The following is a 27,469-nucleotide window of genomic DNA, read 5'->3' on the forward strand; positions in this document are numbered from 1 at the left end:
ATATGACTTTAGGAAAGAGTTTTCTTCTGAGATGTTTATGATTTTGATAGCCAGCTTCCTGTTAGTTTGCAATATTGGGTGCCCTACTGAGTTGTTTTCCGTGTCCCGGAGACCCCAGCTATGGTTCATATTTGAGTGGCAATGGAAGATGCATTGGCCTCTAGGAATGGGGGCGGGGGCACAAGAGGTCCTCTGTCTTAGCCCCATGTTCTCTAGCTAATGATTGGACTAAGATTTTGTGGCCCTTGCATCAGGGACCAATACCAGTTCCATCTCTGAGAGTGAAATATTGAAAGTGGCCAGACGGAGAGCCCAGTGTGTTTTTTTTTTTTTTATTTTAAAGATTTTATTTATTTATTATAGATGAGTACACTGTAGCTGTCTTCAGATGTGCCAGAAGACGGCATCAGATCCCATTACAGATGGTTGTGAGCCACCATGTGGTTGCTGGGATTTGAACTCAGGACCTCTCTGGAAGAGCAGTCAGTGCTCTTAACTGCTGAGCCATCTCTCCAGCCCCCCCAATGTGTTTTAAAACTCTTTCCTAAACTAGTATTTTACTTCCTTATAAAAATTGCCCACACCTATGTTTCCAGAAGTTAATATTAAGAAATAACAAAAGCAATTCATTTGTAATTGAAAGCACAGTCAAATGAAAAAAAATCTTTCATTTACTGAGAAGCAAATTGAGATTCTGAATTTTTACTGTCCTATAAATTGAAGGGAAGTCAATCTCATTGTGCCGAGTGTTTGCGTTTTGCGTGTATGTGAATTGCCACAGCTCTTGAGTATAGCTTTAAGGGTTGAGACAGATCTTGATTATGTATCTCGTCCTGCTTCTTGACCAAGAACTGCTGATAAGGGCCCAGTACAGAGTGCTTCGCTTGATCACCTGCATCAGGAATTCTTTGGAGGAAAGCCTTGGAGGAAAATTTGCATTTTCTTGGAAAGTGGAATTGAGGTGTCTCCACAGGACTCATTCTTGAGGGATGAGTTTGTTTTAGAAGTCCTCCTAGATGTGTATCTTGTGATTTAGAAAGGTGACTGGTTACAAAGTAAAATAGAACAAGCCCTTAGAGAACTTGTTCTTGTAGCTGCTGTGTGTCCTTACCTAAGAGTCTATCAGAAAACAGGCAAGCTGACAATATTTTCTTCTGTGTATGTTCATTAACTTTTCACACTGCAACAAAGCAGGTACAATTAGAATGTTACTTAAGGGGAAACAGGAAACATACTATCAAAAGATTTTAAGTTCTTATTTATGTCTGAAATCTAGCAAAATCTTGTCAGCATGCATAATGTGGTTTAATCTCAACCTGCATAAAATGGTAGGAATCAAAGTAGAACTTCCTTTACACTGACATTTGTAATAAGAGAGGTGTAGGAAGGCAAGAGTCCCTTGGTGATTATTTGGAAGTACGAGCCTAGAGCCAGCTTTCTTATTTGTTTGCCTGTTTATATAGCTCAGTCTGGTCTTGGCCTTGAACAGTATCTCAGTCTGGTGTATTAATTAGCAACATTATAGACTAATAAATGTAGACCACTAAATGAGAGGGTGAGCCATGAGATACTAGAGTTGGAATCTGATTGGTTGTCAGTTTCTTTGACCCATTTACTCTGAAAGCCAAGCGCTTCAGTTCCTGAGATGTTAAACTGTTGTACAGGAAGCAGAGTCTCAATGCTTGTTGAGTTTCCTGCTGTAGCTGGAGGATAATATTTGCACACATAGCATGCTTAGATATGGGGGCTCTATAGAGTGCTAAGATTTGTTACATGGTCCTGATAGGTATCTAAGCAGATGTGTGATGCACATCTGGCCATGCAGTTAGATGAGCTCTGCCTCAGAAAATGACTGAACCTTGCAGGTCAATTTCAAGAGCATGTGATATATAGGACTAGATACTGACGTGGCAGTACCTGCCACTTGGTTTCCTGGGGCGCTTTTATTTTTTATTATTTTGTAGCTGGGGCTTGCTAAATGTCTGTTGTGGAGGATCTTCTGCCTTGGCAAGGGGCTGTGGAATTGTAGGGTTAGGGATGAATACAATTTGGGAACCTGAAAGGGGAAAGGAAGAAGGTACCTGCCTGCGTGTTTTGCCTCCCCACTATCATGTTTACCCAGTGCTTATCTCAGACTCCGATTTGGTATCCTATGGTCAGTACCTTTTCCATGGCCCACCCCGAGGCTGACTCAGTATTTGTTCATTTGTTGGGTTCTCCTTAGAATCATTGCTGTGATCAGTAAATGGCATCTCAGAACTTGACCTTGGTTGTAAGGTCAGCGACACATCTGTGAAGACTTTGATCTGGCTGTGGTGCTGATGCAAGCGGAGTTTTAAAAGTCTTCATTCTCTGACTTCATTGGGCATCACTATCATCTGGAGGGCTTGTTAAGATAGGAACTGAGAGGCCGGGAGCAGGGATGCATACCTGCTGGCCCTGCACCACTAGGAAGAAGGCTGTGGCAGTGGCAGGAGGGTCATGAGTTTATGTTAGTTATATGCCAGAACTTGTCTCAATCAAAAACAACAGTGGTAATTCCCGCAGCCCCCAAAATTAAAGCAATGGACGACAAAAGCCTTCCGGTTGCATGGGCTTTGCTGGAAGGATTGCTGTCCTGTGGGTCTTGGGTGTGAGCCCGACAGCATGCCACTGCTACTCTCAGGGAGTGATCTCCTAGGCTTCAGTTAGAATAGACAGTGGGAAGGAAGTAAATAGAAGGCAACTGCTTTGGGGCTGGGGATTTAGCTCAGTGGTAGAGCGCTTACCTAGGAAGCGCAAGGCCCTGGGTTCGGTCCCCAGCTCCGAAAAAAAGAACCCAAAAAAAAAAAGAAGGCAACTGCTTGGGTTGAGAATTAATTCTATGAATGGGTGGTGACATGCATCCTGACACTCAGGAGCCCACTCCAGGAGGATTACAAGTGTAAAGGCCAGTGTTGTGTTGTGTGTCCATGTCTTAAAGCAGTGACAAAGATGATACGGAAAGTGGGTCTGTCAAGAGCTACTTAAAGATGGTGTTTGTTTAGCCATGAGAACTGAAGCAGAGGCCACCCTCAGGTTTCTTTCGTGGGCGACTATGAAAGACGGTCCACGATGCTGGTCACTGGAGTAGGAAGCACACAGACAATGGTCCATGGACTGGGATAATGATAATATTGCATGCTTCTGATCCGTCTAATGGGGTTTTGGGTATATTTGGTATGTTAGTCAGCTTTCTCTTGCCGTGACAAAATATCAGAGAAAATCTACTTACTAGAAGGAAGGTTAATTAAGCTCATTGCTTCAGAGATGTCAGTCCACGATTTCTTGGCCTTTGTTTTGGGGCCCATTGTAAGGCAGAACATCATGTCAGGGGACAGAGAAAAACTACTCACCTTTTGGTGGCCAGGGAACAAAATGAGTCAACAGGGTACCAGGGTCTTAATATTATCTTCAGGTACACACTTCTGGTCACCTAATTTCCTCCTATTAACCCCACCTCCTGGTGCGGTCCTATAATCTCCCAGTAGTACCACAGTTTGGCATGTAAACCTTTTAGCACATGGGCCTTTGGGGACATTAAAGATCTTAACACTGGCAAAGAGGTAAATGAATGTGTTGATTTTACATTGTGCATATCAGCAGGGGGTGAAGAGTTGAACCGGGGGAAAAGCAGCAATGTTGAGCAGGGCCATCGCAGGGAGTACACGACTGTGTATTTTCTAAGCAGGGGAAGTTCGTTCATGTTCAGGGTGTGGTCCTGTGTGCTTTTACTCAGTTCTGACTCAGCCTGATTTGGGCCAGGCTCTGGGCTAGACACTGAGCTCAGCCGTTGGGGGAGGGGAAGTTTTCAGTGGTTTGGAAAAAGAGGAAGGCAGCCAGCCAGTGAGTTTCAGAGTGACAGGCTAGGAACTGTGTGCACATTGTATTCTGGAAGATAGCTTGGTTGGTGAACTGGAGAGGACAGTAGGTTACAGTAGAAGACGGGGGCAACACAGGGCTGAAAAATGTCCCTTCTTACTGTCACGGAAGAGTGTGTTTATATGTCCTAGGAAGGCTCGAACAAACTGAAGATTTAGAAGGGAGAAATTAGATAATGAAATATCCACAAGAATGTGAAATGTGAAGGAGAGAGCAAAGACCCTACTTGCCTACTCCACAGAGCTAACTATATTTGGGTTGAGTAGACACTGATTTGAGGGTACTTACTCCATTGTGGTTTTTCTCACTTCCATCACTAAAACTTTTTTCTTTGGACTGCTTTCCTTAAGAGCTGTGAACATGGTGCCTGTGAGGGTCGGCCCTTTCCAGAGTAGCCTCCAGTGAGCAAGAGAGTTCTCTTCTCCTCCTCATCCTGACGGGAAGTGTTGAGCTTGCACAGAAGGAAGAGTTTTGACTGCCTAAGTAAATTCTGGTTCCATGGAGATAAATGGCCCTGTAAAATATCCACAGAATTTCTCAGACGTCTTCTTAGTCTGTTCTGATGTAATTAAAATTTGATAAAGTGTAGTGGGTTGAACAAGCATGTGTGTGATTCAGTGTCTCCTGCTCCTCCTGTGTATAAGGATATAAACCAGGGCACGCTGCCACTGATATGGAAGTGCTTCTGGTTCCTTGTGCCCTCCAAGGCAGGATTCTGGTCTGCACCATCCTGACCTTTCCTGGCCATCTGGAGGCATCACACACCTTTCACAATCACTTGTGTTCTCCTCTTCTGGCAAGGCCACTTGGGTGAGGATCTGCTGTTACTGAGGTCCCTGTGTAGATAGGGAGCATCTGCCCAGAAGTCTCAGGCTCATTGGATCCCAAGATGCAGAGCTTTCGTACAGACCTATGCTGGGAGTCCTAAGTGTATCAGCTTCCCTCCCTCCCTCCCTCTCTTCAAATTGTGTTTTTTTTTTAAAGGAAAAAAATAAACCTTTTTATTGATTCTTTGTGAATTTCATATCACATACCACAATCCCACTTATCTTCCTGTCTCTCCATGTCTGCTCTTCACGCTTGCCAGCAAAAGGAAAAAAAGAAAGAAAAAAGAAACCAAATACCATTTCCTTGGCAATTGGCTGTAGAGAGGTCTTTCCCTGAAGCAGAGGAAGGGTTTCCAGATAAAGTGATATACTGACCGAGATTCTGTTCTGACTATGGGGTGATGGAGGGAAGATGATGATGAAGAAGAAAGAGGAAGAAGGATGAGACCACCACCACCACCACCACCACCACCACCACCACCACCACCACCACCACCACCATCTTCCTTGGAGAGTGCTCTTTGACAAGATTTATAGGCTTGCCTTGATAACCGATTGAATGCATACATCTGAACTCATGCATCTCATACTTTTGGCCCTTGGACAGTCCCTCCAGCCCAGGATTGTTAAATGCTTTTAAGCATTTGCAAAGAAACACACACACACACACACACACACACACACACACACACACACACACACACACACACACACAAAGGGGACTGCGGGGTTTGTGGGGAGACAGAGACACATATTTTCGCTGGCCAAAGGCTTGTTGAAATTCCTGATGTCTTCGGGTAAGATGACATTGCACGGTCAAGACCAGCATAGTGGAACTCATTCCCAAGAACGCCAAGAGGAGTCACATGTTTCTCTTTTTGTAAATACTTCTGTGCCTCTTTGCTGCTAGATCCCTCGACCCTAATCCTCATTTTCCTTTTCTGGTTTCTTCTTCCTAAAAGGAGCTTCTTATAGTACAATAGTCCCTTAAATCAGCGAAATGTGAACTTTATCTGTTTTATATGCAGTACTAGACTCTGGGAGTCTTAGAATGTAAGACTTTATTACTTGTTTTAAGGACTTTCCTCCCATTGACTGAATTTATGCTATTTGTCTTTTTGCCTTTCTCCTGCAAGGCTGTGGCTTCTGTGTAGGGCTCTGGGTCTCCTACCCTAGTGTAGAAGGATCAGTTGAGGTTTCCTTAGAAAGAGCCTCTCCAGAGTCCCATGCTGCCAGCCCTGAGGTATGCATTATTGACTCTGAATTCTGAAGTTGGAGAGGTTTCCTACTTGGAAGCCTGTTGCCCCATGGTTACTTGGTGCAAGTAGGTTTGTGTAGGAGATGAGACTTTTAAACAGAGGGTCTTTCTTTTTAAAACATTCAGATACTTTTCTCTTTTTTTTCTGCCTGCCTGCCTGCCTGCCTTCCTTCCTTCCTTCCTTCCTTCCTTCCTTCCTTCCTTCCTTCCTTCCTTCCTTCCTTCCTCCCCTCTCTCTCTCTTTCTTTCTTTCTTTCTTTCTTTCTTTCTTTCTTTCTTTCTTTCTTTCTTTCTTTCTTTCTTTCTTTCTTTCTTTTTCTTTCTTTCTTCTGAGGCACAGTCTTACTGTGTAAGCCAGGCTCTATTCTGGATGTAATTCTGTACACCAGGCTGGTATTGAACTCACAGAGAACCCTCCTGCCTCTGCCTCCTGGCTGCTGGGATTAAAGGTGTATGGCCATCACCAAAGCTTTTCTTTTTAACTTAGAAAAAAGGAAGGAAAAAAAAGTCTCCCTGCTGACCTAACCTATTTGCTAAAGTCCCAGTGTGGTCACTTATTTGGTGGGTCCTTTTCCCTCAAGTTCTTGTAGTGATGTCATCAATTACCACCATGTTGACACATTGTTTCCACTGTGAACTTATTATTTTAAACAATATTCAAGAATAACAGCCACATCCTGCTGAGCTGCCCACTGTGCTTCTCTGCTCTTTCCTGTGGACTAGCCCTTATAGCTTGTGGTTCCTTCTCTGTTAACCGTAGAAATAATTCCTTTTTAAAAACAAAACAAAACAGAACAAAACAAAACAACAACAACAACAAAAACCCTGCTTGCCCATGATTTTCTGTTACCAGGTATTTTGAGAATAAAGTGAATTTTAATAATTACATTAGTACATTAAACAGATACACCATGGAAAAAAGTACACTTCCAAACCAAATACACAAACCCTATATTCATCAGACCTAGCTTGTCTTTAACTTTTTTATTGATTCTTTGTAAATTTTACACCCCGCGCCCCAATCCCACTCAAATTCTCATCTTTTCATGTCCGCCGTCCATCTTTGCAACCTCCCCCACATAAGAAAATAAAGATAGGAAAAAGACCTTGCTGTGGAAGCTGTAGTGTGTCACAGTCCACACTTCTTCACTTGCAAATGTTCATTGCAGTGAGTCCTTGGCCTGGTTCAAGGCCTCTGGCTTCTGCTATATTATCAAAACTGCTATATTATCAAACTCTCACAGAGGCTTCCCAAAGAAACCCTGGTGTTGCCCTGTGTCATGGGATCCTGCAGCTTTGGATCCGCAGGACATGCCCTTTCACATTTTCACATACCTCAGCAGTTCATAGATGGGGTAGATGTTGGGGTGGGCCAACTCAGAGACCTGGATCTGGGCCTGGGAGTTATCAGAGTTGGTCAGCCCCCCAGCTCTCCTGAACCTACGCCATCAGAGTGAGCTCTCTAACACTGCCCAGGCTAGTTTACCCAATGCTGCAGTCTGCCAGGGTCAGGGTTAGCTCTCCTGCTCTTACGTCCTTGGGGCTGGGTTATCTTGGCCTTGGCAACCAGAGCCAGCTCTCTCTCTCTCTCTCTCTCTCTCTCTCTCTCTCTCTCTCTCTCTCTCTCTCTCTCAGGCCCTCAGGTGTTAAGGGGCAACAGGGGATGGCATCCCACAGCAGATGAGGGGTGTCTAGACCAGCTCTCCTGCCACCAGGGTCAGCTCTACTGTGCTGTCCAGGCAAGGGTTGAGGCCAGTTCAGCACAGTGCTTCAGGTGACAGTGCAGATCAGAGACATCTGCATGGCCTTTGATGGTAACATGGCCCTAGGACATCATCACAGACTTTGGCTGCCATAGGACCACTGACTCAGACATGGCCCCTGGCAACAGCCTGGGCCTGGATGTCCCCATGGCCTCAGGTAGCAGGCAGCACAGGCCTCAGGGCAGCAGCACCCTCAGATTTCCACATGGTCTTCAGCAGTAGCCTAGAGCATGGACATCTGCTTGGCCATTGAGAGTAACTCTGGCCACAGACACAGGCACAGAGTGCAGCTGCAGCAGGACCTTGGCCCCAAACGTGGCCCTTGGAGGCAGCCTGGGGCAGGACCTCATCATGACCTCCTCCTAACTGCCTGATCCACACCACCATCGAGTCTCCAGTTGCAACTTTCTCTGCAGTGTACAAACACCTCAGATTCGCCTTCTCTTTCATCATCTTTCTCCACCAAACACTATCTTTTTTGTCTCTCCATCACACATTCATGCACCACATAGTGGTACCCGTGACAGGGGCTTGGTGTCTTTCGGCCTCCCCAGCCTGATGTGCCTAGGGCAGTTATTGTGTTTTAAAAAAACCTGGTACCAGGGTTTTCAAGACAGAGAGACAGGGGGACAGAGAAGAACAGAAAGAGAGAGAAGAAGAGAGAAAGGAGGGAAGAGGCCTGCAGGGGACACATGGAGAAGAGAGAAGGAGAGACCAGGTAGAGAGTAGGTTGAGAAGATGGAGAATCCTTTGTATTGACAAGCCAGGCTGGTACCTGGCTGCTGTGAGGTAACTGTGGGGCGGAGCCTTGAGCCATCGCAAACAGCAGGTGCTTGGGTAGTTTTCTTCCTGATGCTGTGTCTTCTCAGAACTTGTAATTGAGCCAGAGTTTTTCTTTTTGTAATCTGAAGAGGCAAAACACGAACTAGCTGAAATGAAAGACTTTACAAATCTGTGCAAGCTAAAAGTCCCGGGCAGCGTAATTACTGACTTCTGCGGGATTCCAAAGAGGTTCTCTGTTGACAGTGCCCGAAGGGCATATGATCTTTTCATATGTTATCAATACAACAGCTAAAGCCTTTAAAGATATCTGTGGGGCATGATCAGGAATAAGATCTAAGAACATTTCTTGTTCAACTAGGTCAATTTTTCTAAAAACTATCCTTAAAATTCTTCTATTGAGAATGGCATGATTAGTGTTGGTGTCCGTGGCCCCAGACAGCACACGTGGGCGTTCCCCACGGTTACAGGTACCAACCAACTCTCTTCACAGCTAGGTCTCCTGCTGCCGGACTTCTTCCTTTACACCTGTGGGGTTCCACTCAACTCCGCCCAAATTCTCATCACCAGCCCCTGACTCAGTCACTCCATCATCTTTAGAAATCGAACCAAATCACATACGTACCTGCTCAGTGTGACCTTTGCACCACTTCCAGAGTGTGGCTGACCACCTAGCTGCTGAGTCCCTTTCATATCCTCGCCTGTCACGAACACTCTCATTCTGTCTCGTAAGCTGTAGGCAAGACGTTTCAGACTTTAAAAACAGAAAGTCTGAAAACCAAGGGCTCAGAGAACTGCTAAAAACACTGGGCCTTCCCCTGTGTTCTCTTGGAGTTGCTACCTTTGAACTTTGTTTCGCTTAAGGAATTTAAAGAATAGTTCCGAAATATGCTGGGTGTGTATTTGAGCTCAAATCTCTCACAGTTGGGCAATTTGTGTCCCGTGCTTACTATACACCGAGATGATCTAAATCTTTATGCATGCTGATGTGTTTAATGAGTACCTGATTAATGTGGCCCTGACACCAGCAAAACTGAATGGATGAGAAGACCGAGACAGAGGCTTCTGGACTTTTGAGGTGACAAAGCCAGTGTTCAGTGTCCTCACAGCCCGCTGCTGCAATAGCCAGGGTGCATGACACTTAGGTGGCAATACCGTTTTACAGAGAAGCTCAGCCGTCTGCCCCTGTGGTTCACTGGCTCAACTCTCTTGCTTTGGGGAGGAATGTGACCTCGCCATATTGATGAACTAGGTCTTTATGGGGGTAAGTTGGGAGTCTGTAATAGAATTGAAGCAGGAGAGAAGGGATCACATGTGGAGAAGAGAGAGAAAACAGATCCCCAACCCCAAAGGATTCTGACCATTGTGGGTTCCTTGACCTTGATCTTCAGCGTTTGGAGAGATTGATTTGTGTGCCTGTGCGGCGTTCGATGTCGGGACAATGCCCAAAGCCACCCCGACTTAATTGTATGGCTCCCTTCCCTCTTTTCATTCCAGAGTGACTCCAATGGTTGCTTTGGTCACTAGAGACATCAGACTCTTTGCCCTCTCCCTATTCCCAACACAGTTGAGGGGCCACAGGACAGAGTCTGAGGGGCTTCTGGATTGTTTACGCCAGTTTCAGGAACCTAAGATGTAACTTCCAGAGGCCGTGCAAGTGGCCAGGCACCGCCTTTATTAGCATTTCAGAGCAAAGCTGCCCGGTCCCTTTCACACGAATCTTGTTTCCAGGAATCCCCACTGGAAGGCTAATCAGGGCTGCCACTTTTTTTTTTCTGGCAGAAACTGCCCACTCCACAGTGTGTTTAAGGAGTAAAAATCTTATTTATAAACAAATAAATGTGGCTTAGCGAGGAATCTTGCGCTCCACCTCTCTTTGTAATAGGACAAATGTGATGCCCAGATGGTTCCCATAAAGTCTATTGGGATATTCTTCCCCCTCAAAGAAGGGCTGGGTAGGGGAAGACTGGACCTCCCTCCCTGTGGAGGAGGAGGCTCCCTGGCCTCTCTTTGTCCGAGGCCACCGGAGGAGGTGGCAGCCTGCCAGGAGAGCTTCAGGGACTGGTTAATCTCAGGCAATGGTTGGTTCTTCAGCCTCACAGTCCAAGAGTAAACCAGTTTACCCTCAGCCTGGTGCTGTGTTACAGGGAAACCATGGCTGAATTGAGGAAGCTTCTGACCCCGTGTGATGATTGACAGGTTCCCTAATTAGGAACCATGGAGTAAGATGTGTTTCGTTCACGTGTTTAAGGGAGATAGATGTGTGAGATTGATGGCCAGGAAGAGGGCGAAATGCTCAGCTGGGGGGTGGGGGGGGCTTGAGGGATGGTGGTGGGGACGGGGAGAGGGAGATGTCCAGCCTGTATGTAGATTAGGGAGGTGTTTGTTTTCTTCTTCCCTCCCCCCACCTCTCCCCTCTGTCTCCCACCTTCTGCCTCCTTTATCTCTTCCTGGAAGAAACAAAGGGAGCTAAACTTTAACTCCTGGTTGCCTTCTGAGTTAATAGCTTTCTGGGAAGGTGAGCAGGTGAGTTGGGTTAAGGGGGTCAAAAGCTATACTATTAACCCTGTTAGAGCATCCATGGAAAGTGTGTTCCATAAGCTGGCTCTGAGCGTGGTGGTGTTGTGAGCAGAGGGCCAAAAGGGAGAGTTTGATTACGGGAAAGATAGATCCCACTGGAAGCAATATGTCCTCAGTGTGCTCCTCCTGTATAGCAGAGAGCAAGGCTTCAAAAACAAGAAAAAGTAAGATAATGAAATGATGCATACTTTAGGAAGCTTAGGTAGTTTAGATGTTGTATGCAGAGTAAATGAAAGGTTAGTAGTATGTATATGTGTGTGTGTGTTATATGGATACATGGACACATATATAGATATACACAAAGGCACAGTTGGGAAATGTGATAAAGTGATAACTATGGCCACTTTCCATCATTCTCTCCATCCGTTTGTCTGAGGTAATATATCTGTGGACTCACCAGTAGTTCCTAGAGACCAGTGAAAACCCTCATACCACAAACCAGAAATAGCTCGTTGGGTGAGTGTGACGGTATGTTCTGATGCCCGGAGAAGTCAGAACCTTATTTACAGTAGGAGTTTGCAGTGTTTGCTGCCTCCTTTTGCAGATACCTTTCTTTGAAGTCCAGATGTGATAAGAAGCTTGCTCAGGCCTTGCTGGACCCCTGTCACAGGAGAGCCCCAGAAAGTCAAAGGCTGTCTCAGAGCTTTTACTGTACACAGGATCCTGGACCTAGGAGGCCAACTGTCCCTTTTGTGTGGAAGGAAGAGAAAGAAGGAGTAGACTGAGGGCAAGAAGAAAGTCAGCAGCAGAAGTCCTGTTAAACAGGGAACAGGGAAGCAGAAGAGAAAGTGCTCTCAGAAGTCCTGGCTTGGAGCTAGCTGCTTAAAAGTCAGAAGGAGCCAGGCAGCAGAGAGACCGCAAATGTGCAAGGAAGCAGAAGGCCTTTTAAGGAAGGGATGGTGCTAACCAAACAAATCACCAGAAAACTAGGAGAAGGTGTCTGTCCGGGAGCCTGCCTGACAGCTTTGTGGCTGTCCCTTATGGCACAGTTTGCTTTACTGGATGACGGATGGCCTGGGAGACCCAGTGCTAACATGTACACAGTGATGCATCTGAATGCAGAAGGGAGGAAGCCTTTGGGAGAAGAACATCCTAGAGGTTTTGCTTCTGATCTCCCTGAAAACTATCTCCCAGGCATCAGACTATTGTAAACAAATTTTCTTTCTACCAATCCTGGGACTAGTCAGAGGGCTTTGTTCTCACTTTTTACAGTCATGGTTCCTCTCTATTGAAGCTGAAATCATTCTGGGCCTCCAGATCTCTGGTCCTCTGGCCCTATGTAGCCTGAAAAGATGCTCTACCTATGAGGCTACAACACAGTTAGGCTGGGACCAGTTGAGTGATCTAGGATAATATCCTCAGATCAAGGTCTTCACTTTAATCTTCTGCCAAGTCATCTGGTCATGAAAAGCATCAGTCACGGGTTGTGGGGGGTAGGAGGTTGATATTGTTGGGGGCAGAAATTTAGAAACACACCCCCAACAATGAAAACAGAGGCCATGAGTCTGAAAGAGAGCAAGGAGAGGGGTAACAGGAGGAATTTGCTGGGAGGAGAAAGGGAAAGGGGAAATTGTATAATTATATTACTATCTCAAAAAATAAATAAGCAATTAAAAATACATATTATAGTTCTCTTCTTTTTTTTATTATCATGTATTCATTGTAAAACAGTGAGCATAAATAAGATGTCATACACATATAGCCTATCATACTCTTTGTCCATAGTTTATTACTGCAATAAATTGTATTTCATCAAATGATGGGACAGATCTTTTGCTGAAAGGCTGTTACATGCTAGTCTATGCTTGGCCTTTAATAATGGCTTTTCCTTCACTCTAAGCCAATTCTTTAACATCCTGGTAAATAAAAGCATCCAGCTGGGTGTGCTGTGTACCTGCAGAGCCAGCACTGGAGAAGTTTGGAGGACCCTGCCTTCAGGTCATCCTTCCTTCAGGAGACCTCACCTCAGAACTAAGTCTCTTCTCTCCCTGCCCCTGCCCCAGCCAGAACTGTGAAAGCTCTGTTCTCTGTTCAACTTGCTCACTTCTGTCCTTGTGGTAGTGTTGTCCCTAAGGGTGATAAGTGTCTGTCATTAACAGAGGAAACCAGGAAGGAACTGGAGGGTGTGGGGAGAATAGCATGCTCTATGCGTGCAGAGCACACTGCATTAGTGATAATTAAGGCAGCTGTTTAGTTTCAAAGTTTCGATTGTTTCTCAGTGTTATATTTTGTGATATAATACTCTGTTGGTGACACAGTAAAATGGAAGATAAAAGAAATATCTTACTGCCCACCTTATTCAAATAAAGCACCTTTTATCTGTCATAAACCCAGCATGTACTACAATGTAACAAACTTGAGAGTCATCAATGTATCTTCTATTTTGTCAAATCCAATCATTGCCTTCAAAGAATCATTTAGAACAGAGTTTAGTAATAGAAATATGTGAATAGGGCTGGAGAGATGGCTCAGAGCACTGTCTGCTTTTCCAGAGGTCCTGAGTTCAATTTCCAGCAACCACATGGTGGCTCACAACCATCTATAATCAGATCTGGTGCCCTCTTCTGGCCTGCAGGAATACATGCAGGCAGAAAGCTGTATGATGTATACATAATAAATAAATAAATAAATAAATAAATAAATAAATAAATAAATAAATAAATAAATAGATTTAAAAAAAAGAAATAAGTGAATAAGTAACTTAAGATACTCCTAGTATCTAGAAAAGATAGTTTTTTGATTTTTTTTCTTTTTCTTTTTTTGAGGCAGGGTTTCTCTGTGGAGCCCTTGGCTGCCTTAGAACTCTCTTTGTAGACCAGGTTGACCTCGAACTTAGAGATCCAACTTGCTCTGCCTCTTGAGTGCTGGGACCTAGTTAAAAACATTTAAAAAGTTAAAAACTTTAAATATATTTTACTCAGCCCATAATAACTAAATATCATTTCTATATTTAACCAATATGGAAACCATTAATGTGGGGAAAAACCCAATAAAGGAAGAGAAAGGGTGGGCAATATGGCTCATGCCTTTAATCCTAGCTCTAGAGAGGCAGAGGCGGGAAGATCTCTGGGAGATTGACAACAGGGTGGTATGTTGAGAACGTTCCTAGACAGGGTTACATAGTAAGGCCCTGCCACAAAACAAGATAAAAACCCAACAAGCATACTGATGAGTATTCCTGAGGCCTTGTGAGTTCTGGGCAAGCACTCTGCCATAAGCTATTTAATGACTGTCTTTGAAGCCCGCTGGGTGATTTACTCAGGACACATCTCTAGGTATGATGTGGACTTTTTGTTGAAAGTACTGGGTTTGTGTTTAGACCATAAAATGTGGACTTGAAAAAGCTGTTACAAATACTGAATTTATTCCAAACATATTTGCAAGTTTTTCAGTAAATAAACTAAGCATGTTTTACATTTAAATTAAAATTGTAGTTAATATTGTTAAATAGTTCTGTTTCTCTGTCACTCTGGACTTCAGCTGCCCATATCTCTGTGTGGCTGCTTGCTATGTAGTGAGCAGTGCAAATCTGGATGTTGAGGCAAGACTCTATATACTTAAGGAATTCAAGGTAGTGTGTGTTCTATAATGCGGTGCACGGGTCTGTAAGGGGTACTTTGTGGGCCTATGCCAAGGCTCCCCCAGAGAAATCAGACCTGGTATAAGTGAGGTTTGTTTTGAGGAAGGGAGGGGAGTAAGGACTTGGAGGAAGTAGAGGCAGACAGACCAGAGCAGAGCAGAAGAGAGGGAGGGAGGCAGGGGGTGGGGAAGACAGACAGAGAGAGAGAGAGAGAGAGAGAGAGAGAGAGAGAGAGAGAGAGAGAGAGAGAGAGACAGACAGACAGACAGACAGAGAGAGAGAGAGAGAGAGAGAGAGACAGACAGACACAGAGAGAGAAACAGAGAAACACTGGTGTAGCAAGCAGTCCTGGCTCATACCTGCTGGCTGCAGGCAATAGCAGCAGCTGATGACATAAGCTGTTGCTAGGAGTAGTCTAGCGGAATCACCTGTGAGCCAACAGTGTATAATGGTGAAATTTGGCATACAGGCAGCCCTGTTCAGTTCAACTTCCTATAATGAAAATGCTGTTAATGAGCATGGTTCCCCCGAGTAGTATTGCTCATATGAACGTTGAGCCTTCAGAATCAGCACCTAGAGGCCAAGTTTAATTTTTGTTTTATTCAAGTTTATGTTGGCATTTGGGGTTAGTTAGTGTCTCTGAGCAAGGCGAGATGCTCTTGCAAAAGCCATAATTTGCATTAGGTGCCACGAAAAGGTAAGGCATTATCACTCTGCGGGGACCGACCAGCAGAGATCAGTGTCTTCTGAACGTCAGTGCACACTGGAGTTAAAGAGGGATTAAAGAAATAAAAAGCCCTCAGCCTGGCTGTTACTGGCAGACTTCATTTGTCAGTGATGATTTCATCAGTAGAGTTTTGCAGAGCTCCTGAGATGACTGTGGTATGTAGCACATTAGGGACTAGATCTGTGATTGTATTTCATGGATTTGCTATTCATACCACATACCTGGATGAAACATACTTAAGGAAGAAAAAACCTGTCTTACATATACGTTATTATTATTTGACCACACTCTATGCATTATTAGAAGCAATAACAACCCGTTTGTCTAATAAAAAGAAGTCCAAAGGCTAATTGAGTTGCTCAAGGTTACACTGCTTGGGGTGTCAGAGGCTTGTCTGAACCAGAATCTCTTGTTTCTGCCACGGCATAAACAGAGAAATAGAGTATCTAGCTTCCTCCAATTCCGTGCTTGTTTTCTCTCTCTTCATAATAGAGCCTTTGTGCTGGATTTATAAAGAATGTTTCTTTTGAAATTTGGGGGGGGGGTTCTCGTTAACAATTGGATGTTTGTAGTCCAGCAGATTCATGATCCCCTAAAGAGTGCTGTGTTGGGTGTTGGGAGATCTTTGCTCTTTTCCTGATATAACACATGATCTTGGTGACCTTGTGTTGCCACTTGCACATCAGATTTCTGCTCAGAGGTTGGCAAACTTCTCTATCCTGTAACCTCAAGGATTGTTGTGTGTGTGTGTGTGTGTGTGTGGTGGGGTGGTGGGGGGTGGAGGGGTTGCCTTGGAAAACAGAGCAGCATTGATCTCTCTGCAAATTTTCCTTGCCTCTGTGATACTAATGAAAGTACAGGTTTTTTTGTTTTTCTGTTTTTTTTTTTTTTTCCCTTGCCCGTCTTAAATAACAGTTCTCAAATTGAGTACTTTCCATATGTCAGACATGAATTAAGCCAACCCTTACAGCAGTCCTGGGAGATAGGCCTGTCTCATTGAAGAGCCACGCACGGTCAGTGAGTTATTGAAGGCTACACATCCTATTAGACAGAACTGTGGTTAGAACTAAGACCTTGGAAATGGCTACTTCTGAAAACCAAACCCACCCTGAGTGCAGTATGACTTTAATAGGGTGCATCTTGTGTTTTCTGTCTGCTGCTCAGTTGAGGATGGTAAGACTTCACTAATGACCTTGAACGTCCTTACTTGGCTCAGAGCGGATGCTGGGAAGCTTTGCTTTTCATGTGGCTCAAACAAGAACACCAGTCAGCTCCCTCCCTCAGAGTTTTGATAGGGATTCTAGGGAGACTCATAGTCTTTAGTCAGAGTGTGGGTTATATCTGCTAATAATTAAAGTCTTAGAATTTTTCCTGGCCCCTCCTTGAATATAAAGATGTTCTAAACCTAGGGCAGACATTTGCCTTGTACATTGATCATTCCTCAAATGTGCATTTTCTTCATTACTATCCTGCTGAGTAGGGTAGGGGGCTGCTGAGTAAGATAAGGTGGGTCATTTACTCTTCTGAGCTCTTTAGACAGGCTTAAAATATATATGTCTTGTTAATATTTATTTTCTAAAAATTCAGTGCAAATATTTCTCATTTGTTTCCCACTCTCTAGTATATGATATTTTTCAAGTCTGTATAACCGTCTGAAAGTGTTTCCCCCTTGATGTCTTTGTTCATCTCTCTGAGCCTGTTTTGGGGGAAAAGCAACACAAAACACTTTCCTTTTTTGGTAGTAGTTCTGGCTGTCCTGGAGCTCACTGTGTAGATCAGGCTGGCCTCAAACTCACAGAGATCCACCTCCTTCTGTCTTTCAAGTGCTGGGACTAAAGGAGTGTGCCACCACCAGTCAGCCTAATGCACTCTCAAGATGGCTTCTCGTGACATTATCCCTTGATGAATTTTTATAATTTCCACTTTACTGCCCTTGTCTTAGTGTATATATTGATTGAGTATAAAATGAAGTAGAAACAGGTAAGTCTGTAGGGAGGCAGTTCAGTTACTAAATCCTCTAGTTCGGTGAGGTTGACTGTGTTTCACTCAGAGCCTCTCTGGAAATGCTTGGTTTAAAGAGAGATGAGCTGCTGTGTGCACGCCATTGCTGTTGATGCCCTTGACACAGGAGGTCAGGAAAGTCTGGGTTCGGTGCTGTGAGTGCGATGCATTTAGTTTCCTCTATTAGGGTGGAGTGTCCAGATGAACAAGAGCCACCGGGCCTGTTGTCCTCTCGTGTACAGCTTTGCAGATGCTCAGACATGACTTGCGATAGGTGCCATTTGTTATGCTTTAGAAGATGGACAAAGACTAGCTCAGAACGAATGACTGCATCCTCCCAAAGAAGTCAGAGGGACTTTGCAGAGTGGAGTTGGAGTCATTTGAGAAGCTTTTCCCTATGGGTAGAATGTTTTTTCAGACAAGGCATTGAGGTGTGAAGTGGTGCACTGTGTTGGGGAATCCACAAGAACAGTGACTGCGTGCGTGCGTGTGTATGTGTGCGTGCGTGTGTATGTGTGTGTGTGTGTGTGTGTGTGTGTGTGTGTGTGTGTGTGTGTGTTGTGGACAATAGATTCAGAGGAACTAAGGGAGGTGAAAGTAGATTCGAGAATATTCTGCTGAGATATTTACTCTGAGACTTAGGCAAAGAATTAAAAAGGCATGGATATGGGGAGGAACCTATAGAGGTCTGTATGTCTGGAAGCATGGTACATGTGTGTTGTGTATGTGTGCTGGTGTACATGTAGTAGAGAACAACTTAATAGAGTTGGTTCTGTCCCTTCTATCTTGTGAGTTCCAAGGATGCAACTCTTGAGTTGTCCTGAGCATCAGGTTGTGTGGCAAACACCTTTACCTCCTGAGCCAACATGCTAGCCCCCTGTTTCATCTTCTTTTATATTTGAGCATCCCAGGCTACCCTCCTGCTCCTCTTGCCTCTGCCTCTCGTGTGCTGCAATTAGAGGCAACTGCACTCGGCTCCCATTCAGCATATTACACACAGCTTTCAGATATGAATCCCACTTCAGGGCTCTGTTTCAGTTGGTTTTGCCTCTGTTTCTTTAAGACGTTGTTGCATGCCGGCTCCAGGAATGATTCTATATTGCCCCGCCCTCCCTCTGCTCAAGCTAGGCAGTTGGCATGAAGGGAGAAGAGAAGGGCTTCCGAATGGTACGCGGGAAGCCTGCTTTTCTCTACGGGAGAATGATGTCAAATACTTATTAGTTCCCTGGTGACAAGTCACCAGTGGCCTTGAATCCAGAGCAGGGAGAAGGGGTCCATAGAACTTCCTTCCTGTTTCGGGAACGTTCCGATGTGATAGTGACACTAAACCTGTCAGAGGCACTGGTGCGTTTGGGGATAGCTCTGTGATGGGCTGGATTACAAGAAAGCCAGCTGAGTCAGAGTGGTTGTTACTGTTAAGAAGTAATTTCATGGGGCTGGAGAGATGGCTCAGTGTTAAGAGCACTGACTGCTCTTCCAGAGGTCCTGAGTTTGAATCCCAGAAACCACATGGTGACTCACAACCATCTGTGATGGGATCCGATGCCCTCTTCTGGTGTGTCTGAAGACAACTACAGTGTCCTCATATTTAAAGATTTATTTATTTATTTATTTATTTATTTATTTATTTATATGTATGTGGGTACACTGCTGCTGTCTTCAGACACACCAGAAGAGGGCATCGGATCCCATCACAGATGGTTGTGAGTCACCATGTGGTTTCTGGGATTTGAACTCAGGACCTCTGGAAGAGCGGTCGGCGCTCTAACCACTGAGCCGTCCCTCCAGCCCATGTCCTCATATTTAATGAATAAATAAATAAATCTTTTTTTTTTTTTAAAAGAAGTAATTTCAGGTTGAAGTAAAAAAAAAAAAAAAGCATTGCAAGGGACTTGGGAAACTCAAGGTGTGATCTCCCTTTTTCCCTAACTAATGATGTGGCCGCAGTCTTTCTAACTTCATTTTGTGATAGGCTCACATGGCAACTAGTGTTGGCATACTCAAAGGAATGTATGGGTGGCTAGTGAGCCCAGAGCACTTCAGACCAGGCACCCCATGACCCAATGACCCAATGACCCCATGACCAGGCACCACTCAGTAGCCTTGTTAGAGATCTTTCTTCTGTCCGGGCCCAGGCCTTCCTGCAGGGTCTTCCTGGCCTTGCTGCGAGGTGACTCACTACAGTGCAGCATACCAGTCTTACCTAGAAGAGAATATCTCTGCTAACTTCATAGCTTCATCCTTGAGCTCTTTGTGTCTTTAAGGCAAATGTGTGAAGTTCTCTTCTTCATGCCCTCATTCATTGCTTTGGGGCAGCATGTCAATGTCCTAATTGATGAATGCATATACTCTGGGCCACTTAGGATCTGAGGAATGGGAAGGAGAGCCTGGCTTGCCTGGGCTTGAGCTGAAGCTGTGCCCTGAACATGGCCAAAGGCTATGCTGTTGATGTGTGATGCTCCTCTCTCCTAAAACAGCTTGGGTTTCTCTCCCTGTTGTGGGTAAAGGAGAAGACATTTGTATAGATAGCCCCTTAATATAGCAGTCCAAACTTCTTCCTGTCTCTAAAGTATTCTCCTGCAGAATATGTCCCTCTGTCCTTTGCAGAATAAGTTTCCTTTGTTTTTTGAGCTTCATTCCATGACAGAGGGTAGCTTCCGGAATCCTCCCAAGGATTTCTCCAGCGATAGTATCCACCAGCGGGGGTTTGGTTGATATTCCCAGCTGCTTTGTCTTTGTCAGGCTCCACAGATTGTATTGTGGAGGTGTTCCCCCGTCCCACTCCCCCTTTCCCTGATACTTTGGTGTATATGTGTATTGGTGTGGGTATATGTCTGTGCTTGAAACAAGAGGACAACCTCAGTCATTTTGACATTTTGTTTGATATAGAGTCTCTGTTGGCTTGGAACTCCTCAAGCAGACTGGGTTGGTTACAGCTGGCCAGGGAGCCCCTCTCTCTCTCTGCCTTCTTGGCATCTGAATTATAAATGTGTGCCACCACACCTGGCTTTTTTTTTTTTTTTTTTAATGTGGGTTCTGGCGATTTGTATTCTCACTCTGGTGAGGTTGAACACTACATTAGGAACTCTCTCTTCACCCTGTGTGCTGAAGTTTTGGCCATGTGGTGGGTGTTCATTCTTTCTTTCTTCCTTCCTTCCTTTCTTTTTTCCTCTTTCTTTCTTCCTTCCTTCCTTCCTTCCTTCCTTCCTTTCTTTCTTTCTTTCTTTCTCCTGTGTCTTTCAGACACAGAAGTCTCATTTCAGGCCAGAGGGGCCAGAGCAACAGAGTTTCCACCGTAAGGCAACCACCAGTGTTCTTGGCTTCACCCCTGGACTCATGTTGCCATACCTTAACTCAGGGCCCAGAGCCCAGAGCCCAAGCACAATTCTAGCAAGAACTCTCTCCTTCTGACCTAAAAGCAAACCAAAACAAACTCTGTAAGAGTCAGCATCATCAACCTTGTCTGTTCCCCAGGAACGCTCTCACCTTGCTGCCTTTTGGAAGTGCGAGCATGTTCCTCTACGTGCTGAACCTGTTTATTAGTCATTCTTGACGAGCTGCCATTCTTCTGGCAAACTAAAGTGAGGCAGAAATCTCAAAATAGATGTAACCAGATCCCTAGACTTAATAAGTACCATCTGTGTGCACACTAGGAATTTTCTTCATCCTGTTTGGTAGCAATTCTCTTGCCTCTTCCTTGGGTCTTTAGAAATGAAGGCGAACGGCTTGGGTTTTTTTGGATACCGCTGCCTTCTCCTCCTCAAGGCCCTGCAATCTTCGTGCACATGTTCTATGGCTGTGCACCCTGTTTGGTAGGGGCTGCTGTTTAAAGAACCACCGTGTGATGGGAGCTGGAGAGATGGCTCAGTGGTTAAGAGCACTGACTTAGAGGTCCTGAGTTCAAATCCCAGCAACCACCTGGTGGCTCACGACCATCTGTAATGGGATCCAGTGCCCTCTTCTGGTGTGTCTGAAGACCGAGACAGTGTACGCATATACCAAAACAAAAACAAAAACCCAAACAAACAAAAACCTCAAAACAACAACAACAACAACAACAACAACAACAACAACAACAACAAAACCCACTCTGGGAATGTTCTTTTGCGAGGATGTCCATGTGTAGGTGAATTTGCTTGGCTTTTACAGCTCATGCAGAACACAAGCTTGTGGGTGGGATTTGGTGAGCAGACTCACTTCTTGCTTTTCCGAGCATCCTGATCAGCTTGCAGATACAACGTAGCTGGTTTGTTTATTCAATGGTTAATATGGACCAGTCATCCCACATAGTTATACCCGGGTTAGCTCAGTTAGTGGTTATAATAGTCTGGTTTTGTGGGTACCGTTACAAATGTTTCGAGACTGGTTCTTGCTACATAGCCCATGCTGGCCTTATATTCTGCCTCAACTTCCCAAGTTCTGCTGTTTACCAGCATGAGCCACAAGGCCTGGCCGGGCTGTAAATATCACTGTGTTGTATCAGCGAGGAAACTGAAGCAGAGCAAAGTCTAGTCGCTTGGTAGTGAGGAGAGGGAGGACCAAGATTCCTCCAAGGCCGTTACATGATCCTTCAATTGCCAGACCAAGCTACCATCCTAGGAATTGATTCGGCCTCCGAATGAGAAAGCATTCAGTAGCAGTGGCTTCAGCTTCATGGTGATACCTTCAAGGAGAGACTCTGAAGGATGTTTTATTACCTCCCAGGTTTGCTTAAGAAGCAGGTTTGCCCAATACAGAATGAGATAGATCCCTGTCTTCAGTAATAGCGGGAAGGAATGGGTCTGGAGCCACACTGTTCATTCCATTCTTGTGGCCGGAAATGCTTGAGATATGACAACTGGAAGATAAGACTAAACTGGTCTTAGTTTTATTTCATGTTCACCAGTTTACATTTTTTAAGAAACAGATACTGAGTTACTACAGGCTGTTTTTTTTTTTTTTTTGGGTAGTGATACTTGACTCCTGGGCTATATGGATGCCAGGCTGTACTGCTAAGTAACAGCCCAGATAATACCTTATTTAAACCGATGTGTCAAATTAGTGGAAGTGAGATTTGCTTAGGGTCTTTTTGTTTGTTTGTTTGTTTCTGCTTTGTTTTGTTTTGTTTTGAAGACATAGTTTCCCTGCATAGCTCTGGATGTCCTGGAACTCTCTCTGTACACCAGGCTGGCCTCAAACTCAGAGATCTGCCTGCTGCTGCCTCCAAAGTGCTGGGATTAAAAGCATGCACCACCACTGCCTAGCAGAAAATTTAACTCTTAGTTAAATTCTTACTGGCAGTATTCAGCTAGAATATAGATTAGAGACTTCCCCTACAGATTAGCACCTAGATAATGGCCAGGTGGGAGCTGCCTTGAGAAGTGATTCTGTGGGGGAATACTAATGGGGTCCTGCTTCATTTTTCTCAGAATTGGTACTTAATTTACAGTACAAGTAAACTCATAATGATGCACACTGTTATGGTTGGGTATAACAGAAGCAATGTTTATAAACTCTTTCCACAAATTACAGCTTCGAAGATCATGCGATAAAATGAAAGCAGATGAAATTAACCTTCTTGCTCAAGCTGAGTTTCCTGTTTTCTCCCAGAGCTAGATTACAGTGGGACATCGGCTTGGTTTTGCCTTCCTATTGGTAGCCTGCCTTCTCCCATGCTGCTCACCAGTCTCATGTTTATAGAACACGTATACGTTTCCTAGTACTTGTCATAGTGTGCACTATCCAGATGTGTCCGTATTTATTACCTTAGAGTACCGTAGGCCCTAGGAGTGGCAGACACACTACTGTTAGCATCTTGCTTTAACTCTCCACCCTAACCACTCTTCTCTCTTCTTGCTTCATCAGTCTGACTTCTTCTGTGCCCTATGCTCTTCTCTATGCATGCACATATACAGACCCATGAGAGGTTTGACATATATTAGGTACAGTGAGAGATTAGCATAACAACAATAGTGTACTGAAATAAAATCACGGCATTGTTACTTGGGAACTCTTGTTGAGTAAAATGCCTGAACCCAGAGACTGCATTGGTGCACTTGGTGGATCTAATAGGCAGGATAGTGCTAAATGCCATTGGTGGGGGTCAGGCAGCATAATGTAGAGTGGGAAGACTCCAGGCAAACAGATGGCTTCTGTCCTGGAAAGGAGAAAGTGAGACCATATGAAATTTTAATATGCTGTCCGGGATTTAAAGCATATGGATTATCTGTGGGATTTTCAAATCATGATTGGCAGTGGGTAACTGAAACTGTAGAAAGAAAAATCCTTGAAAATTCCCTAGAATGATAGGGAGGGACTTCTTCCTAAATGTAGGTCCCAGGTCCTGTCATTTCCTTGTTGTACACTGTGCTTCCTGCATTTTCTATGGGTTCTTATAGCTTCACCTCCTTGTTACAAGGTTTCTACTATTTGGTAAAAGTGGTGGAAATGCTCAGACTCAAGTGTCGGGCTCAGTCTGAGAGGCCATCAGCCTAAGTTCTATGCTTAATCTGATCATGTAAGTAAGAGCCAGGCATAAATATTGTAATTTTTCTTTTCTTTTCTCTCTCTTTCTTCCTTTCTTTCTTCCTTCCTTTCTTTCTTTCTTTCTTTCTTCCTTTCTTTCTGCTCCTCCTCCTCCTCCTCCTCTTCTTCCTCTCTCTCTCTCTCTCTCTCTCTCTCTCTCTCCCACCCCCCCCTTCCCCTTCTTTCATTTCTTCTCTGTCTCCCTTTCTAAACAGGGATTTTTGTTTGGTCCCTGAGAGTCTCAATAAGTGTTATTCCATCAGAGAGAAATGGTAGAGCTTTGATGGGCTATCCCTTCGTTTTGTATGTCCTTTACCTGTCATTGCATTTGAACTAATAGCATGGCTTTGGAAACAAGCTCACTAGGGATGGCAATTTAGTCTTACACAAACTGTTTGAAAATGACCACATTGTTGCCGTGCCCTCATTTCTCTGCCCTTGGGATGGAATGATGGCTCAGGGGTTAAGAGTGTATAGTGCTCTGGCAGAGGACCTAGGTTCAGTTCCCAGCACCTCTGTGTGGTTCACAACCACCCATACTCTAGTTCCAGGGGGTCTAAGGCCATCTTCTTGACCTCAGAGGGCACCGGCACACATGTAGTGCGCATAAACATATGCAGGTAAAACACTCATACACACAAAATAAAACAAATCTTAAAAAGTTCAGACCAATTATAATAGCTCTGATTTAAGGACATCTTTCCGCTTCTTCTAAGAAAGGACCATGGTGGCTGTCTTTAGAGACAGATGGTATTTGAAGCAGAATATTGTGGTGTTGGGGGCATGGATTTAGGATTGGAGCCATCTGGGTTGTGGTTCTGTTGACTCCTATTCAGTCTCTGTGAATGAGTAAGATCCTTTAGCCCAGATGGTATATGTGCTATTTCTTTCAAGACGAAGGCCTGGCCTCTCACTAGCCACTATCTGTCTTGCTCTGTGTTTCTCATGGTGTGACCAAGCCCTGTTCTGTAGAAGTGTTAGAGAATGTTTGGCTTCACATAAGAGACCTTCCCTTCATGTCTAAAGCATTGAGGAATGCAATTTCAAGTTGCTGAGAAGACTTCATTTTCAAAGTTGTGCCACAAACACAAAGAAAGGCAGTAAACTCTTACACATGGACTGTTGTTTTCTTGGTTTTATCTGAATAGGACCTTACATTTGAGCTCTGTATTAGCAGAACTCCCTTGGCCATTTGGGACCAAGAAGTCACAAATCAGTTTTTTAACTTTTAAACCAAACATACTGAGGCTGGTTTGGATACTAAGCCCCTGGTTTGGATTCCCTGAGGAAAGGCCATTTAGATTGAACAAGTAAGATATATTTATTCTTCTTGACAAAGGAAGCCAAATTATTTACCAGAAAGCTCTTTTGTTTCCTGTACCTAGTTCTTGACTACAGGGTGCCTTCAAAGCAAAGACCCAAAATAAGCCAAAGAATGAATTCCCAGTCAGTCACAGACCAGGCTGGGAGGAGCCTGGTTGAGAGGGAGCCAACATTTGTTTCCGTGTGGTTACATTTAGAAACTTTTAACTGGGTGTCTTTACCCTCCCGGAGCTTTATAAATAGGAACCATTTCTCACAGAGGGCTCCAGGAAGGCTGTCATTGAGTCAGTTCGGGGTTTTGAATTAGGATGGTGCTCCGACAATGGTGTTCTTTGCTCACAGCCTTGTCTTTCTGCGAGCGGGAGAGCCCACCTTACTTACCATGCATTTGAACCATGTTTTTCAAAGCTGGCTGCTTTGCAGAAACTTTTTGGGAAGCTTTTGAAGCACAGACACACACACAGAGACACACACAGAGACACACACACACACACACACACACACACAGACACACAGACACACACACACACACACACACACACACACACACACACACACACACACACACACACACACCAGCCCCCACCCCCAATGCTTAATAGTGTTTCCTAGTCCCACAGAGGATTTTTAGGTTTAGGTCCAGTTTTAGGAGACACTGAGAACAGTGATTAGATCTACACTCCTAAGCTGGGTGCATGCACTTGCCCCCAAAGGAGTGGTGGGTAAGCCCTGTCAAAGCGGACATGAGTGGGTGAGAGAAATGTGCTTGTTGTGGCTGGCTCTGATGTGGTGTCCAAGCAGAGTGGTATTGGTGCTTTGATGAGACTACTTGTTTATTCACGGGCATTGTCATGAGGTGCCTTGATTGAATAGAGACCTCCCAATGGTGGCCAGGTACTTTCTCTTTCTTATTAATAAACATCCCAAAAGGTGCATGTTTTATAGGTGTCCAGTATACATTTGTAAAGACACTTCTGTTTTTGTTTCAATTTTGTCTTTTGTTTTCATGCCTCAGCCTTATATTAGTATTTCTTATTGAAAAGTGACCTCTCTCTCCCTCTCCCTCTTCTTCCTCCCCCCTCCCCTCTTCCTTTTCTCCCTCCCCTCTCCCCCTCCCTCTCCCTTCTTGTCCTTGTCAAAAATAATTGATTTGGTTCCAGAGCCTGGCTAGATCTGAACTCTGTGGCCTTGGCGAACAGAAAATACTCAGAGTTTGTGTCACTGAGTTTTAACTTCTTAACTGATTTATTATCAAGAATGTTTTGCTTGGCTGCAGAAATTCCTAGTTTTTGACTGTGAGGCACTGCTGTAGATGCCACTGTTCGAAAGGACATATAGTGCCACGTCTGTTCCTGGCACAGATTCTGGAGGAATTGCAAATGTTGAAGGCATCAGGCATGAAGTGATTTTGATAAGGGATTATGGGCCTGTGTCTTGGCTGATGCTGGGTTTTCTGTGTCACTTTCAGTCACTGGTGCCCTCCAGCTTTGCCACTGTAGGGCCATGAGTCATTTACATTTTCAGCCATAGTTTTCCATTTCTTAAGTGGTGCAAATGATGATGTTGATTCTAAACAGAAAGGTCTACGAAAAAATAATGTACAGAGAGTGTTTAAGAAGGTGGGCACACCACAGAGTCCCTCCTGCAGAGCTACAGTGACACAAGTGTAGGTCTGAGAAGAGGGGGTGGTAGGGTGGGCATTAAGTTTCAGAAGAGTCTTGGCAATGTTGTGGGCCAAGAGCACTGCCGTTGCGAAACTTGTAGGAGTGTGTGTGTGTGTGTGTGTGTGTGTGTGTACACACACGAAAAAGCATCGGTGTTTTGCCTGCATGTTTGTTTAATGTAGCCACATGCCCTGGAATTGGAACTACAGACAGTTGTGAGCTGCTGTGTAGGTGCTGGGAATTGAACCCAGGTTCTCTAGAAGAGCAACCACAGTCAGTTCTCTTAACCACTTAGCTATGTCTCCAGCTGTGTGAATGTGTTTTGTATATTTCAGCAACACTTTTTTTTTCCATGTCAATTTAAGCCTTTGTGGCCTCTTTAGACATGCAAAAACAGAATAATAAAAAAATTGCTGTACTATATCAAGTAAAGATGACTATCTTAGTTACTTTTCCTATATAGCAGTGACACAGCAGTGAAAACACACATGCACCTGGATGGACACATACACACTCTCTCTCTACTTAAGCAACTCAAGGAAGTAAGGAAGGGTTGATTTGT

General features: G+C 44.5%; 1 protein-coding gene across 11 annotated transcripts in view; it reads left to right on the plus strand.

Annotated features, from left to right (window-relative positions):
* The window catches only part of Fmnl2 (formin-like 2), a 275,597-nt gene that overhangs the window by 91,952 nt on the left and 156,176 nt on the right, over positions 1–27,469 (plus strand). The gene's annotated exons all lie outside the window — the stretch shown is intronic.

This window comes from Rattus norvegicus, chromosome 3 (genome assembly GCF_036323735.1).
Source record: "Rattus norvegicus strain BN/NHsdMcwi chromosome 3, GRCr8, whole genome shotgun sequence".
Lineage (NCBI taxonomy): Eukaryota > Metazoa > Chordata > Mammalia > Rodentia > Muridae > Rattus > Rattus norvegicus.